This window comes from Takifugu rubripes, chromosome 6 (assembly GCF_901000725.2).
Source record: "Takifugu rubripes chromosome 6, fTakRub1.2, whole genome shotgun sequence".
Lineage (NCBI taxonomy): Eukaryota > Metazoa > Chordata > Actinopteri > Tetraodontiformes > Tetraodontidae > Takifugu > Takifugu rubripes.
The window spans coordinates 4,528,621-4,535,461 of record NC_042290.1 but is presented as its reverse complement, the minus strand read 5'-3'; positions in this window follow the sequence as shown (position 1 = coordinate 4,535,461).

Genomic DNA, 6,841 nt, shown 5'->3' with positions numbered 1-6,841 from the left:
ACGCGGGGAGGACTATGGCATAGTCAGCACACCGCCGCTCGCCACCGCCACTGCCCTTCCGTCTAGACGTTAGAGCCCGTCCATATGGAGATGGTTAAAACGCTCATTAGCCGGCCTACTTGAAATACAGTTGCAGTGACGCTTGTCCATAAAAACACAAAGTAGAGTGGTTTGTGCTGCGGTATTAACCCGGTTGATGCATCAAGGCCCCGGGACCGACGTCAATTTGGCGCGGGGCTCCGCTTCGCCGAGCGACGGATGAAACCGAGACCCTTCCAAGAAAGGAGTAAGGAAACAAATTATTTCTTGGAAAGGTTCTGGATTTGTGTTTTGTTTGTTTTTCTCGCGAGGAAGAGTGGGAAAATGTCTGGTGAGGTGGAAGGGATGGCCCGCCGGAGGAGGGCGAAACAAGCTCGCTCTGACTGTACCGAGAGCAAACTGCAGGCTTTCACGCTGTAAATACGCTCGTTAACAACCGTATTTATGATTTCTCCGACCCCTCGGGTCATTTACAGAGCCGCAGAGTAAAGCACATCATGCCGCTTCGACACCTTCTGTGAAGTTAAATATGTGTCGACGGGCTCGTTTTGGGCTAATTAGGCAAACGGAATAATGAGCATAATTGCGCTAAAAAGGGTGTTTTTCCATGAGGTTTGGATGAAAACAGCCGGCGCTTTAACCTCGTCAGGATGCAGAGAAATACAAGTCGCTTATTGTAACTGTCAAGCACCGCTAATCAGAATTTCTATCAAAGGACGGCAAGCGTTGCCAATGGCGACAGAACTGTCACTGTTTTCTTCTTCTTCGAGGCTTTTTACACTTTTTTAGGGTGTACAAGAAACACAAACCAAATGGCAGCACATGTCCCAATTTAGGCCATAATCTGTTGTGTTGGATCCTTTTTGCCTCGAGCACAAACAGGGAAAAAACAAACAAACAAGAAAGAATCAAACAGGATGAACTCAACTTCCTATTAGCATAAAGACTAATGGTCTCTGCACAGCACATCAAGTTGACTAATGGTCTTAAGAACGGACATTAAAGGGAAAGAAGAGGCTTTAATTTAATATCCATGTACGAGACTTTCAATGATAAAATGTGGACTAAAGGCGTGCGCCAGCGTACGTCTGCACGCAGGCCGTTAAGGGATGAATAATGGAATCTGGCAGGAATGACCACCAATCAGCACTGGCAGGAAAACTGCCCACGTCAGGGATGTAACCCGACTATCGCGACTCAACTGGCTGCCGCGGCCCTGTCCGGAGGGGTCGAAGGTCAGAAGTAAGACGGGACCTGAGCGAGTAAGTCATCATTATAGGATAGCCTATAGGATCTATTTGTGACCTCAGCTCAACGTATCTGACTGATGGAAGCAAACCTAGAGACCAGGAACCAGCTCCGAGCCCTGACTTCAGTCTGAAAGGCCTGTTATTTTGTTGTAGTTCCACAGTGAACTCATCCTCAACAAGAAAAAATAGACACTGATGACAGCACAGCCTCACACACTCGTGTACGCGGAGGAATCTGTGTAAACATGGTGTTTTTGGGCACCTTCCCACCCTGGAAGAGGCCGTCCTGCAGGATTCCTGGCTACGTTTCCCAACGTGGATGGGTTATGTCCACATTAAATTCAAGAAAACAAGCAACTGGTATGAGATCAGTTATTTACAACCGTCTCCTCAGCAGAACGAGGCCTTGAGTGCCTAGTGACAGGTTAAATTCCAGGCTCCATGCTACGCTAACATGCTATATATGTCGCTTTCATAACATCTAAGGCTTCTCCACTGGAACAAAAAACACGCCAAGCCCACGCCAGGGGGATCCTTACGCTGCCAAACGTCTCATAGACAGCACCAAAACAAGACCTGCACCTTCCAAGGCTAACAACCTTTGACGCTAGCTGTGTACTTTGGTGACTGTATTTGTGGTGCAACGGGGGGGGGGAATAAGAGGAGGGAGGCAAAAGTCAGGTCCCAGAGAATGCCTCAGTTGTCATTGTCCTGAAGAAGAATGGCAGGAATGTCTAGAACGTGGAGGGTAAACACGCGTACGTCATTCTGGGTGCGTCGTAAATAACCCGAAGCGGTTTGGCGGAGTAGGACAACAACGCCGTGGTTTCTGTCGCCGCATTGCGTAAGACGCGACGCACACCCCAGTCCGCCCGGGAGGGTAAAACGTAATGCATTTAAGCAAGCGGGAGGAAAAACACATGCTCGCGGCGCAGGCGGACAACGGCTAATGCAGCGAGATGAGCAAACAATGGGCACGTGCTGATTTACAGCCAACAATGCAGCGCTGCACCTTAATGTGTCTGGGCCAAACAATGCAAAAGCCGATTATGCAAATTGGGGTTATCGGGGGCGCGGCGGCGTAACAATGGCACCAACTTGATTGAGCTGTGCTTGCGTTTGCAAATGCTACTGACTCACACACACACTCACGCTCTCTCACACACACTCTGGCCCCAACCCCCTCCCCACCACCACCACTACGCTGCGCTCCCTGTTTGGAGGCCTCATTACGGCTGCTGCTGTCAATCAGGAGGTCGGGGGTCACGGCAGAGGATCAGCGTGATCGATACCCCCCTCCCCCCCAGCCCGATCAATCAACTTGTCTTTTCGCTTCAGCGCCAACGCGCCGCAGCTTTCCATCAAAACAAAAGGAGAGTGAAGGAAACGCCAGAAAGAATTAGCAGCAGGAAAAGGACGAATGTAAACAAGTCCACCTCGCGGAGCAGATCCCAGAGGCCTTCTTCTTCTTCTTGACATTGCCAAGGACTTGGACATTGATGAGTGTTGTGCGTCATCGTGGTGCACCTGGAATGCCCTTGGGTCTGTTTGTCTGAGGCACCGTGTTGGGGGGTGGATTTAGATCACAACTGATCATCTCTGTATGTTAATGACGCACGTCGCCCCTCTTTGTCCGATTCAGGCTCTAAAACGAGGGTGAACGCGAGCGGGGGAACAGCTGCCGCGGGCAAATTCACAAATCCTCACAAGTTCGTCAGGCGGCTCCTCATCGGCCGCTTTCGGAGTTAAGGGAAGTGCAGCGATCCATTAGCTTTGATTATCAAACAGGCTTCATAAAGGGCTCATTTTTCAGCATCCGCTCAAATGAAAACTGCCAGCGCGAGCGTGTGTTTTCAAATGAGCGTCCACTCTGGTGCCCGAGAGTTATTTTCCCTGAGGAATCATTCCGGCCACCAAGCGGTTACAAATCATGGAAATGAGATGATAGAATAGGGAAGAGAGCGACACCCGATGCTAAATCATTAAAAACGGACTTTCTTTACCTCGGCCCCGCAGCGACGCCTCGCATGACACCCGCTGGCAGGGGGCCAAGCATAAAGAGTGAGCTGGCCAGCCCCCCCCCCAATGTAATTCCTTTAAATCTACGTGCAATATCCTAACAACGCGCCCGTGACACGCGGCAATAAAGCAGATTTAAAAAGTCTGTAATACAATTTAAATTCCCTGAAATCAGGAAGGGTAATATACTTATGCCCCGGTGTTTCGCCTGCCGGGGGAGGAAGTGACACATGGAGTTCGGAATCTGTCAGAGAAGCGATAAATTCATCTGATGCCTCGAAACTTAAGAAAATGAAAGGATCCCGTGCAGTTAAGGAACCACTTTTTAAACATCTACAAGGTGCAGGAAACAGGGATGGAAGTTCAAGCCCCGTTTTATCAAACCTTCTGTTAGGTAATTGATTGGGGATTGATGGGCACATTCCATGCCTGCAGTGATTAGCTAGTTTTTAATGCTAGCTCCAACAGAGGTTATGTGCCACTGATGTATTTCTTGGCCAGAAACTCTTCAAATTTCCCGCTGTAATCCAGGGAAAAGTCCAGGGCGTAACACCTTGGGAAGTCTGCAATTTGTCATCTTAATCCCTCTGATAAATAAGAAATATATAATATGTGAGTTAATGAGGTGCTGCTAGCTGTGACCTCTTTTAACTCTGGAGACAGGCCAGCTGCTAATATGCTAAGCTAAGCTAAAATACCATGACGCGCAGACGTATAAGAGCAATATTGATGTTCTCGTTTAACTCTGGGCAATTAGGAGGGTTTGTCCTGAACTTCTGCCCTATAATTCATTCAACAAAAACAGAAATTCAAGAAGAAAAATGCGGCTTCATTATTTAAAGTTCTCCTTCTTTTGCATCAGAGTTCAGCAATTGTGCTCAGCAGGGGTCAGATAGGACGGAGGGAGCGGATGTGGAAAGACAAACAGGTCGTAAAGCTGATTTATTTGCAGGGAAAGCGGCTGAAACAGCAGCAGAAGTGAAGTGGAAGGTTTCAAAAAGCAAACCAGCAGCAACAGAAGGAACTGATTGCCAGGACACGGCGGCCAATTACCTTCAGAGTCTGAGAGTTTCCAATGATTCCATAGACAAAACCATCCCTTTTTTTAGGTGTGTGCAATGTTAGCTGTCATGTCTGGCTGCAAAATATTTGTAAAATACAGAAATAATGTCAAAATACAGTTAACAAAAGGCAGAGTTGTGGCAGGAGAACCACAGATATGCAGAGCCTAAAGAACCACGTCAGCACTCCACTGCAAGGAGGTTTAACAAAAGGGCAATTACAACTATAGGCATGTTTGATTAAACCTCAAAATATTCAGCCTTGTGTGTGTGTGGTGGGGGGGGGGTATCTTAGATATCTGTCCTTGTCAGCTGACAGGAAAAGATCTTATCAGTAATTAATAAGTAATAACAGAGCAGCTGGAGGGCTATTATTTTAGTAACCTTGGCCTCCTCTCGCGCAGTGGACGCACACAAACATCTCAGCTTAAAGCGGTTAAAAAGCTGAAGCTGGGGCCTGACAAAGGAGGTTAAGCTTCAGCTGCAGGGCGGGGGAAATTTACAGCCATATTGGATTTAATTGCAAGGCTGTTTAGCTGTGAAATGTAGATCATAGCTAGCTTCAGGCAAAACCCTCGAGTGTGCGAGAGACACCGTCTCAACCCTTGGGCCAGGATTTTGTTCAGTGTGTGTGCTCAGGTGTGCACAGGAAGTGGGGTAGGGAGCAGACAGGCACACCGGGCGCCTGTGAGGTCAGGGGGCTATGTGGAGTGTTAGCAGGAACGACACCTGATGGCGGTGAGGCGGATGCGCCCTGGCAGTTCTGTACATCCGTGTCACTCCCGATCAAAGTCCGCACCTGCTGAGCAGGAAAAACCGCAGCGCCGGAGCGGCCGGGTCCTGTGCGCATCTACGAGGGGAGGAAGGTGAGAGCGCTTCCTTCCGCCTGTCCTTCCACGTCCCTCCCAGGCTCACTGAGCAGACATCTGGGGACAGCCGTGACGGCCATTTGTTGGGCCACGGCGAAGGTGCCAACCTTGACAGCGACAGAGGTGGGCGCCGGTCCGATCTGGGCAGGGGGACGCGTCGAGGGTGAGAGGAAGGAAATGTAGCTGCACATGCGGCGCATCACCTGCGGACTCTGGCCAAACCCTTCAAATGACCCAAAACTCACCTTTCTTTCAGTCTGGAGTCCAAAGTTCATTTTCTTCCCTTGGCAACCGTCTTCAAGCAAAAATAGCAATACTGTATTTACGTGCAACGCGGCTGGAGAAAGAGCAACACTTTCCTCTTAAATATCAGGAGTTGGGGTCAAACAAGTCTGCCAACATCACGCTGATAACAAGCCTGATACTGCCCCCTTGTGGTCGGGGGCTGCCGCGCATCACTGTTATTGCGCTGCTACACTTTCAATCTTGATCAGTTTACTGAGGACAAATTCATAATTTAAGAGCTGGAGCACCGATAGCCAGCAAATAACAACTAATAGAATATGTAGTCCCCCCCCCCCCCCATGATGAGCTGACGTGCAAACTTTCCCTTAACCCACAACGAAACGGAAGCAATTGGAGGCCTGTTTCCATCCAACATTTTGCTTTTCAGCCTAAATGACTGTTATGGTGGGGGGAGAGGAAAGAATTAGGACTAGCACGCAAACACAGGGGGCTCAAAGCAAAAACAAACTTTAGTAATAGCTGGAAAAACGACACCTTTCAGCGGTGGAGGTGGAGGTGGGGGGGTCCGCAAGGCAAACTCTGACGCATGTGCTGCAAATAAGGCGTCGGCCGGCAACCGTGCAGGGAGCAACGGGGGGAGAGCATTTCTGCATGGCTGCAGACCACTACACCCCCGGGGGCTGACTGACCCGGGGGCACGGGGAGGGAGGATGGCAGCGGGCTGTGAGGAACACCGCCTCGCTCCTTCGCCCGGTCCGCAGCCCCCCCACCCCCACCCCAGGGAACCCTCGCACGCACCTCCGAGCCGGCCCTGTTCAGCGGGCCCCTCATGCGTCCGTGAGGCCCAAAAGTGGAAACCCTCTGGGTGGGAGTCCTCATTCCCCCTGAAAATAAGCGAGTTGCCTCATTCTTTACGGGAAGATGGCTGAATATTTTCCCAGCCCCCCCCCCCCCCCAGAACGACGTGAGATTGAGTTTCCAGGACGAAGATGAGGGCCATAAATTTGAATTCGGGTGATCATTTCCACCTCTGAACAGATCTAACTGCACTTTGTCCAAAGAACGTGCAATAACACATTAATTAAATGTGCTTTAATCAAGTATCTTCCCCTCTAATCCCCCCCTTTTTAAATTCAAGCACTTGATAACTACTATACTTCCATTCTCTATCATCACCATGGTAACGAGGACTGCCAGCACAGCATTCTAAATAAACATTGACCTTAAAATCAGTCTGGAGGACTCTGTGAAAAGTGTGAATGCAGAATGTTTTACTCACCGGGCAGACACTAAACGCATCCTTTTCTGCAGTTTTAGTCTGGATGAAAGCAGAAATGTGACATAAATGACACACAGA